The following is a 10081-nucleotide window of genomic DNA, read 5'->3' as shown; positions in this document are numbered from 1 at the left end:
GGCAAGGAATTGGAAATTGAGGGGATGTCCAACAATTGGGGAATGGCTGAACAATTTGTGGTATATGAATGTAATTTAATTCTATTGTGCTGTAAGGAAAGATGAACAGGAGTTCAGAGAAACCTAGAATGACTTGCATGAACTGATGATGAGTGAGATGAGCAGAACCAAAAGAACATTATACACAGTGTCATCAACATTATGTGTTAATCAACTGTGATTAATAGACTATATTCTTCTCACCAATTCAATGGTACAAGAAAGTTCCAAAGGACTCATGATGGAAAAGGCTCTCCAAATCCAGAAAAAAAAAAAAAAAGGAACTGTGGAATATGGATGCTGATTGGACCATACTATTTCTTTTGTTTTTGGTGCTGTTGGTTTTCTGTTTTTGAGTTTTTTTTCTTTTTTGCTCTGATTCTTCTCTTATAATGTGACTAATGCAGAAACATATTTAATGTTATTACTTATATATATCCTATATCAGATTACCTGTTGTCTAGGAGAGGGGAGAGGGAGGGAGAAAAATTTGAAATTGAAAATCTTATATAAACAAATGTTGAAAACTATTTCTACATGTAACTGGAAAATAACAAAATACTTTTATTAAAAAAAAAATGTGTGCCATGGGTTCGGGCAACTGAGGTTCAGCAATGGCTAAAATCATTAACAGTAATTTCAAGAAGCATCCAATATTTTCCCCAATGGTCAAATTGCGTGTCTTAGAAGAAATGATGAATGGACAAAAAGAAGCCAGGCATCAGTAAAGATAATGAGAATGTAAAATAGCTCCCTAGACACAAGCTCCACAAAAATGTGATTGATGTCCCAAAACTCAGTGACACCCTTGGATATGTGGATCTCCTGGTCTTTGTTGTACTTTACCAGGTAATTTACAGGATCTGAGATGACATCACTGAGCAAATCACCAAGAAATTTCTGCAGATTATCTTCATCAATGAGGACCCAGAAGGGCTCATACATATTTCTGACATCATATGAGAGAAGGTAGGTATTGATATCAGTATTCTAATGGCTGCCAACATATGGAATGAGGTGGCTGCTGAGAAATTTTGTGAGACCACCATTGGCAGCATGGTGTTGGAGAATGGGCTTCTCTTCAAGCAACTCCTCCAGACCTAGGACCTCTGAATCACCATCGTGGATGATGCTGATAACTGAAGAACTGTGCGAGAGCACTCAAGAAAATTGTGGCCATGGAAGATGGCTTCTGTGATGGGCTCTGATGCAGGGATAACACCAAGGTTGCAATCATCCAACTGGAGCTCATGGATATGATCACTTTCACCAAGGTTTTTTGCAAGGAGTAGGTGCCTATGTCACTTTTCTGGAAAGATGCGGCAGGTCAACTAGATCACCATGTTCTGTGGAGGTTGTAATCAGAGAATCAGAGAAGAAATTATTAAGATAAGAAAGGCCATAGAGAAATTGGGAAAAACAGAGACATGCTAGATGGCCAGAAACTCCAGGGACCTCAGACTTCTGCAAAAGTTTATTGCATCATCAAGCAGAAGGGGATCCTAGATAAGTTTCCCTGACTGTCTATCAGATCTGCTATGAAGGTCAAGAATTACAGGAGATGCTTTGCTGCTTCCAGAGCCACCCAGAGTATATCTAAAGGAGATGACACCTCCACATGCCAGTCAACCTCTGCCTTTCCTAATGACCCATAGGCTCAAGCAGTAATGATGGCTAAGCCTAGAGGCTCCTTGCCTGACATTCTACTTTGAATCTGAATGTTGTTGGATTTCTCTAGGTTCATTCTTTTCTAGTGCAATTTGAAAGGGAGTAGGTGAATGGTCAAGTGTTGGATGGATTTAGGACTCATTTCATTGACTGAGATGTGGGTGTTTAAGACACCATCATGCAAATGTTTCACAACATATCTATGCTTGTCTGACTGCTTGTGTGTTTGTCCTTGTGTATGTCTACATGTGTGCCTCCAAAACCCACTCAAGTCGATATTTGGATTAATCTTTGGTAATCACTCTGTCATGATAGTTTGGGAGATTGGAACAGTGTCTACTAGATTGTCTTTGTTTTTAAATTGAACTCATTAATATTAGGTCTTTGAGTGAGGGAATTTTTATTAAAACAAAACAACAACAACAAAAACCCCCAAACACCAGTGGTGGTTGGGAAAGAAAGGATAATTCATTTGTTCAATGTACTAAATATACAATAAGAATTAAAAAAAATAATTATCTGGAGCTTGTATATCTTGTTTTCACCCATTAGAACATAAACTCTTTAAGAGAAGGATTCTGTTGACATTTTGCTTTTATCCCTTACTTTTGGAAGTATATGTAGTACATAGTAAGGGCTTAGTAAATGCTTCTTCATTCATTCACCAATTTGTATGGAGATTAGTTTAAAATAAAGGGATGTAAGTTGTTATCTGTTTTTGTGATACAGTGAATATCATAATAGAATGGAGAGAATTCATTTCCCTCTGTCTCATATGACATTTAATAAAAGGATAGCCTGAATATGATACAATTGAAAATTACTTCTACCATATGCATTCCTAGAGAAAAGTTTTAGATTTTGTCTTTTGAGTGGTAATAGCACACTCTAAATTGACACTGCCACTATATGATGGCTAGGCCCAGAGGCTCCTTGCCTGACATTCTACTTCAAATCTGAATGTTGTTGGATTTCTCTAGGTTCATTCTTTTCTAGTCCAGGTTGAGTTTAAAAACCTAATGTTCTTCTCTGATACATTTTCATAACTTTAAAATTCTCACAAAAGTCACAGTATGTTATAATTTTTGTAGATTGAGTGAAATTATACCTAGTAAAAACAAATGGTAACTTTGAGTGTCCCTAAACTGCAAGGAATTAATTTGGTTTTCTGGCATCAATTATTCCCTCATCTCCCTTCCACTTCTTTGAACCTCTCATAATCATCAGCTAGCATTCCTTCCTTCCACTTTCTCAAAGAAATTTGTCCCCTTGGACAAGGTTAACCCTTCCATTTGAACTTTCAAGTCCTTAGCTTCTCATCTTCTTACAACAATGATCTCTCCTATTATTCTGCTTCAATTTCTTCCTCTTTCTTGGCTTCTTCCCTGTGTTAACCTGGAAATTAAGGAAACAGTCAACATAGCAGAAATAAGGTCTTTAGTTAGGGCAGAGGAACTATAGCTCACGGTATCACAAGGCTCTGAAGCTAGGTATACCCAAAGATGGGAACAAAGGACAGGGTTTTGATGGGTTAACAGAACAAAAAGATAACCAAAACATTGCTCCAGAGTGACATATAGCTACTTAATGTAAATGAACCTTTGACAAAAGAAATAATAGAACTAGACTCGGAATAGAAACTACTTAATGCAGGTGGACCCTTTTTACATAATAACATAAAGTCCAGGGAGTAAGGTGGGGAACATTGGGAGGGGATAAATTACTTGGGGGAAGGTCCATAAGTCCATCAAGAGTCTGGAAATGACAAAGACAGTCAGCCCCAGACAATTTATTTGTCTGGGAAAGAGGAGACAGGGTGCGGAATCAGTTCTCAGTAAATTTTATAGTTCTCACCTGCTTACTAAATGTGCTCAGGTTAATCCTGAAAACAAACTAAAACAACATTAACACTGATAAATTCTGAAGTTTGTCTACCTTTCACTAATAATTACCATTTCACTTCAGACAATTAGCAAATAATAGTCTAAACTTTCTCTTGACCCAGTGAGTCCTCAACTCCTTGCAAATCTGCCCTCTGTCCTCACATCTTTACAGAAACTGTTTCTTCGGAGGTCATTATTATTTTGAAACTGCCACAGAATTGATCCCTAAAAGGCCAGTATATTTGGGGCTATTATTATTTTTAGGTACTTAGCAAGAGTTCTTGACAAACTGAATCTGACTAAATAAATAAATTAAATTTTTATTGAGAGGAAAAAAATAATGGAGAGAACCAAGCTTGTGACACATCAGGGAAAATATCTCACTCAGCAAAACATACAAATTTATCAAAAATAGCCACCATAAATTGCACATAGACTCCTAAGAAATAAACCTAAAAATATAATTTCTGAAAGGATATTGATAATGCATATTAAACCATCAGATATTTCTGTGGAGAGCAAAGTATATCTAAAAAGGGATTTCCTCCACACACCCCACCACTGCTTACCCTTCCCCACCTCCACCAATTTAAAACAGGAAAGAATGACTTCTCCCAGATTATATCTTCCTGCATATCTTCCCACTAAAATAGTTTGAATTAAGACCTTCTGTAAGGTCCCCAAATCTCCTCATTTCTGCCCTTGTTGGAGAAGATTGCCTGGGGCCTAGAGGTTAAAAGATACCTGCCACTGGATAAGAAGGAATAATTTATCCCAGGGAAAAAGGAAAGCCAGGGAACCAGTTTAAATTTTGCTGTGGGGGAAATTTCTAAAAAATGTATACATTATTATTTTTAAATCTACACATAGCTCTTGATTTCCCAGTTAAGGAAGATTATTAATATCTCACTGCAGATATAAATCAAGGACATATTTAAAATTTGTGAAAAGTGCTACCATTGCCTTCAACCATTTCAGCTTAGGACACAACCATATATAGATGACACAGTGTCCAGCATAATACTCATGGATAATACCAAATTTAAATATATAATCTAAATAAAATATATACATATATGTGTGTACTTTATGATGGTATAATTATAAATGTATATAGAGATAGAGATGATAGAGATAGAGAAGTAGAGAGATAGATATATTCTATAGATATAAGAACCTGTTAGCATATATATTCACAGGTATAGGAGTAAACAATTGAAATGGATTTAAAATGTGTATATATGTATGTATGCATATAATATGTATATGTTATGGGCCCATAGCACCCCAGAAGTTCTCTGGGGCACATCAAAGAACCTTCTTGAGAAACTAAACCAAAGGACAGACACACCTACAGAGATAAGTGGAACCAGATCAGACTGAGCTAGCTTCCAGTCTTCCACCCTTCATTTTAGTCTCCCTCAACCTTGGGGAGATAAGATTAGGTGTGGCTGCTTCCTTTGTGTGTCCTGAGGACATGGCTTCAGAGATCTGCAACCACCCCTCACCCAATTCTTCCAGCCACCACTAGTGGGGGATGGTCCTCCCTCACTAAGGGAACTTTCCACAGTCAGATGGCCACCCCCATCAATCCTCTATAAAAGTAGCTGCCTGTCTCCTACTCTAGGAGATTGGTATCTCAGAGCCACTCTCTCTGTGCCATGCTTTTCTTCCCATGAGAAATCCAAGGACTTTCACGGCTTCCCTTCCCTTCCCTTCCCCTTTCTCTAAATAAACTACCATCTTATTCTCACTGCTTTTGTGTGCAAGAGGGTATAATTCTTTAAAGAGGAATTCCTAAGGACCCCAAACCCCTACCCCTACCCCAAACCCCCTACCCCATTTTCCCCATGACATATATATATATATATATATATATATGTGTGTGTGTGTGTGTGTGTGTGTATACATCTGTGCATATACACATATACATATACACACATATAGCATATATACTATATGTGTGTATATGTATTGAGAACTCCCAGAAAAATGAATTGCCTTGGGCTGACCAGTCTTTTTCATTTCCAGACTCTTGATGCTTATATATCTCCCTCAAACAAACTATCCCCTCCCAAAGATTCCCAAGTTTACTTCCTGGACTTTAGGTTATTATGTAAAAAGATTCATTTATATTAAACAGTTTCTGTACCTTTCCCAAGGGTAGTTTCATAGCTCCCTCTGTTCTGTTACCTCATAAAAACCCTGTCCTTGTTTCCCATCTTTGGGTATTCTTAGCTTCTGAGTTTTGCGATACCACGAGCTATAGTTCCTCTGCCCTGATTAAATACCTTATTTCTCCTATATTGATTGTTTCCTTAATTTCCAGGTTAACAGTACACACACACACACACACACACACACACACACACACACACACACACATACTTTCACAATTTCCTGTCAATTGTCACAGAAAAGCATCATTCATTGTTGCTGCTACTACTGCTGTCATAGTCTCCTCTTCTCATAGCTGCTTGTCTGTTTTTCTCTCCCGCTGCAGTTAAAACAAACACAGACAGAAAATTCTGCTCTACAGCTTCAATGAGTGGTAACTCAGTGTCCTCCAAAGCTCAAAAAAACTCTGAAATTCTTGTGTCCTTAGCAAAGTTCTGGAATTTTTCCTCTGACCTCCTAGCATTTAAACTAAGAACTATCTGCATATATTATTTCACCACCCACTCTTGAGAAAGATTTAATCTGCTTCCCCAATTAGACTGTTATCCTTGTTGTTATTTGTCCTTTGTTCTTGAGGAGGACCATGACAACAGGGTGATATCATGAATTTCAGTGAATTGGATTTAAGTGAGAGAGGACTGTGAAAGGTCACCAATCTCACTCTCTTCTCCAGAGCCATCTGAGTCCAGTGGCAAGAAGGCAATTGAGGTTAAGTGACTTGCCCAGGTTCACACAGGTGGTAATTATCTGAGGGCAAATTTGAACTCAGGTCTTCCCAACCTCAGGGCCAGTGCTCTATCCCCTGGGCTGCCTAGCTGCTTACCTCCTTCCCCCAATTAGATTATGAGCTCCTTGAAGGAAGGAAATATCTTTTGCATTTCTTTGTATTCCCAGTGTTTAGTATGCTGTTAGGAATTTGCTGAGAAAGAATGGGTGGGAGATAGGATAATCTTGATAATTGTTTGCAGTGAAATGGTAATTAACAGTGAAAAGTAGACTAATTAGAATATAGCTTGGTTAAGGAAACAGTTTTTGAGTTTTCTTTGTTTTTCTATTTTTGTTTTCATGAATAGGGTGACTATAGTTTGCTGAGGAAGCAAAAAGGGAGAATTTGAAGTTGAAGTCATATAATAATAGGTGTTTAATAAATATTTATTGAATTTGACAAATGGTCATATAGACCTTCAAAGAAGGCAGTCTTCTATCCAACAGTGCTCACAAATGGGCTACACTTTTTCCTACCCCTCTATTCTCTAGAAATGAAGAGCAGTAGGAAAGACAGAACAGAGCCCAAAGGCCTATTCTCTCCTGGCCACAATTAGGGCAAAACAATGTTTAGGAAGTTCCTGAATTCACCAAAATGAAGAGATAGCAAATTGAAGAGAAAACAACCTCTAATGACATAACTTTTAAAATCTACAGTCTACAAATTTGTTGGAAAAAGATCTTTTTTTTCCACTCCATCTCTTTGTTAATTCTGACATGTATAACTAACCTCTACTCCTTAATTCCTTTCTACACTTATACTTCTTATTCTTTTTAAACAATCACAAAATGTTGGAATTGAGTGGGCACTCAGAATACAACTAGAAAAAACTGTAATTGTTCCAAAATCCCTTCTACAATATCTTCAACAAATGGCCATTAAACATTCATTTGAAAAGTTCTAGTGAAAGGAAATTTTCCACTGGTGGAGGTAGCCTGTTACACTTTTATATAAGTATGTATAAAGGAAGTTTATCCTTTTGATAGAATTCTGACTTTCTACATTTCCAATTCATCATACTTCATTCATGTTTCTTCTTAAGACTTTCTGATTGTTGCTCCTCTGTCTACTCATGGAATCCAAATTCTCTTCCTGTCTCTTGATCAGGGACCTGTTGGACCATTTCTCTCTATGTACTCTATCCTTTTGTACCTCACCCTTTTTTTTATAGTTTTGCAGTTGAAACCCAAAACTGCATTCTGCCCCCCCCCAAAAAAAACATCCTAAGAACTCTAAGATTAACTGCCTGTTGATTATCTTAACCTTAATTTCCTGACCATGCCTGAAACTCAGCATGTCCCAAATTCAACTCTTGTTTTTACTACATTCCCTAATCTATCCTAACTTGCCCCAACTTCTCTATTTCTGTTAAGTATTTCACCATCATCCAAATTACTGAGTCTCAGGTCTTATAATCTCTGTCATCTTTGATTCTTCCCTCTACATTATGGCCAAAATCTAATCAGTGGTTGTGTCCATCTAATTCTATTATTATAACACTTTTATTACCTTTCATCTCCTCATCATTCCCCCTGAAACCACTGTAGCTCCAGTCCTCACCTTTTCTCATCCAAACTATTGTACTTGGGGATTTTTTGTTTGTTTTTTGTTGTTGTTGTTTTTTGCAGGGCAATGACGGTTAAGTGACCTCCCCAGGGTCACACAGCTAGTAAGTGTCAAGTGTTTGAGGCCGGATTTGAACTCAGGTCCTCCTGAATCCAGGGCCAGTGCTTTATCCACTGTGCCACCTAGCTGCCCCCCAAATTATTGTACTTTTTAAATGATTTTCATATATCCATTTATTTTTCTCAAATTTATTTATCTTTCACATCAATTAAACTTTCCAAATTCACTTCTCTAATCATACCACTGTTATTTCATAATTTTAGTGGTTTATCATTGCTGTTGAATAAATTATTTACTGATGATAATAAATGTCCATAATCTTGCTGAAACCCTTATTTTTTAGTCTTATAACCTACTACTTTATGTTCTAGGAAAATCTGACTATTCTTCATCTTCCATTTTGGTCTTTTCTCTCCCATGCCTAACATGAAATTTCTACTGCTGCCAACTAGTGTATTACCTCCTTTGCTTGAAGGTCTATCTAATATGCTGCCTGTATATCTGAAGTCATTCCTGACCTCTTCAAAAAAAGCTTTAATTTTTTTTTGTCCTCAAATTTTCCAGAGCACATTTGCTAGCCTTATATTGCATTCATCACATTCTCCATTATATTATCATAGATCAATGACCTCATCCACATGAAAGGTATTTCTAACTATGAAGATTGCAATGGGTTCTTCCCATGACACTTGTCCATTGTACACTCATAAGTTCAAAAGGTCTAGCCAATGTGCAGGAGGCCTTCTCACTTCATGCTACTATCATAAGAGTACTTAGTGAAGTACTTTGGGCATGTTCCCTTTTATTTTTACTCTTATTATATGACCAGCTCATCTTTTCTTCCTATGATATAATTTCTTTATGACATCTCTTACTATTGTTCTTCTGCTGAGTTCCTTATTGGTTATATGCTGTACCTTCCTCATATGTACCATTTACTTTTACATTTCCCTCAATGTGATACTTACTTTTCATACTTTTTTGGAGGAGGTGGTCTATGGGGTGTTTAGGGAGAATTTGTACCTCTGCTGTGTGAGCTTGCCAACCCCTTTCCAGGGTTACTCTTCCACCTTTGGTTTCTACCTGCCACCCAACTCTCTCTCACCTGTGGTTCCAAGAAGCTATAGCATGCTTAGCAGGCAAACCATGGTGACACTTGGGGAATCTACCCCAAGCATGTGAAAACTCCCCTAGAGAAATATGAATAATAAGAATAATTTGTTACTAGGAACTATGAAGTGGAAACAACCACTGTGGAGTGCTTAGGGAAATATATGGATTTGAGAGGAATCTTCTTCCTTAGTGAAGAGGAGTAAAGTTCAAAGTAACCTTAAAGCTGAGATGGGTTATGGATGATTCTCAATAATTCATTTCAAATATCAAAATTGGATTAGTTAGCTTGAAGCTGAAATAGAGTGTTCATGCAAGGCTGGTCTCTGCAGAAGTTATAGGACATTACCAAAAATATTGTAGAAATGATACCCTGCAATTCCTCTAACCTCTACTTGTTTCATTAAAGTAATAAGCATCCATATCACTATAGTATTGCTACAGGATCAGATGGTATTGCCCTTAACAAAGAGGGTCTTTGTATATGTTACAGACAGGGCAATTCTTGATTGTGCTTAAGGGAGCGGTGCCAAAGTACAATGAGCTGCCTGGCATGTCAGTGGGTTCCAACTCACTGGGAATCTTCAAGCAGAGGCTAAATGAACACTTCTTGAGGACATGCTTTCCTTTTCATTATACACTGGAATATAAGGCCACTGAGGTCACTTACAAGTCTTGAATTCTGCAAAATCCATCTAGTAAAGCTCATTTTCTGAAATTTTAATTTAGGCAGCATTTCGGGTGATAAGTATAAAAGTTATTAATGTAATAGAATGTTTCTACACATTAAGCACTTAATGAGCCTTTATAA

General features: G+C 37.3%; 1 pseudogene; it reads left to right on the top strand.

Moving 5' to 3' along the window:
- Positions 1 to 617: 617 nt before the first annotated feature.
- Positions 618 to 1639, top strand: LOC122739275 (annotated as a pseudogene).
- The last annotated feature ends 8442 nt before the right edge of the window (positions 1640 to 10081 follow it).

The sequence above is a fragment of the Dromiciops gliroides genome, chromosome 1, assembly GCF_019393635.1.
Source record: "Dromiciops gliroides isolate mDroGli1 chromosome 1, mDroGli1.pri, whole genome shotgun sequence".
Classification (NCBI taxonomy): Eukaryota; Metazoa; Chordata; class Mammalia; order Microbiotheria; family Microbiotheriidae; genus Dromiciops; species Dromiciops gliroides.
Note: the sequence above shows the minus strand (reverse complement) of the source record. Positions and strands in the feature narration are given on the sequence as shown.